Source organism: Cicer arietinum, chromosome 4, assembly GCF_000331145.2.
Source record: "Cicer arietinum cultivar CDC Frontier isolate Library 1 chromosome 4, Cicar.CDCFrontier_v2.0, whole genome shotgun sequence".
NCBI classification, from domain to species: domain Eukaryota; kingdom Viridiplantae; phylum Streptophyta; class Magnoliopsida; order Fabales; family Fabaceae; genus Cicer; species Cicer arietinum.
This window is the reverse complement of record NC_021163.2, coordinates 55280798-55281461: the sequence shown is the minus strand read 5'-3', so window position 1 is coordinate 55281461 and position 664 is coordinate 55280798. Positions and strand designations below refer to the sequence as shown.

The 664-nt window shown below is 37.2% G+C and overlaps 1 protein-coding gene across 2 annotated transcripts in view; it reads right to left on the bottom strand.

Annotated features, from left to right (window-relative positions):
* Nucleotides 1–599: 599 nt before the first annotated feature.
* LOC101513602 (uncharacterized) overlaps nt 600–664 on the bottom strand; it is a 5192-nt gene continuing 5127 nt past the window's right edge. For both annotated transcript variants that reach the window (XM_004498194.4, XM_004498195.4), the window contains exon 10: nt 600–664. This exon is cut by the window's right edge and continues 383 nt beyond it. The gene's annotated coding sequence lies outside the window, so the exon portion shown is untranslated.

Genomic DNA, 664 nt, shown 5'->3' with positions numbered 1-664 from the left:
GGCTTTTGTTGATCATTTTTTTTCCTAAGAAAGAAAATATCCAGCTCCATGTGCTTTGTCTTGGCATGGAGGAGGATTGTGTGACACTGCCACTGTACAGAAATGATCACATAATAAAATAGGAGTGTTAAAGGGAACTGTAAGCTCAGTCAGAAGTGACTATAGCAAAAGAGCTTCTGCAGAAGTGTTGGCCAAGCTTCTATGCTGAACCTGGCCACTAGATTTTGCTTCTTAGACCACCAAGATACTAGATTTAGGCCTAAATATATGCAAAAACCAGAGGTAGACTTTCTAACCGTTTGTTTTTTATAACTTATTAATTATTTTCTATTAACTATGGTGGCTGAATTGGATGGCTGACATTTTGGTGCTCAAGTCTCATGGTTGTCGGGTTAGGTGTTGGTTCGATGGACTGTGGTGGTCAGCTCGGGGTTGAGCCGATTCACTTTAATTTTAAACAAATAACTAACGATTAATATGAAATTTGCAGAAATGATATCGTCAACAATCACTTGACGATAAAGAGAGGCGAAAAAATAGATAATTCCGCTTCAATTCATGGAATTAAGTGCAGTGACAAACAAATAAATGACCTTGAGTTGGATGAAAAGCTCCAATTTCTAACTTTATTAAATCACAGTGAGAATATCTCAAAAAGCAGGAA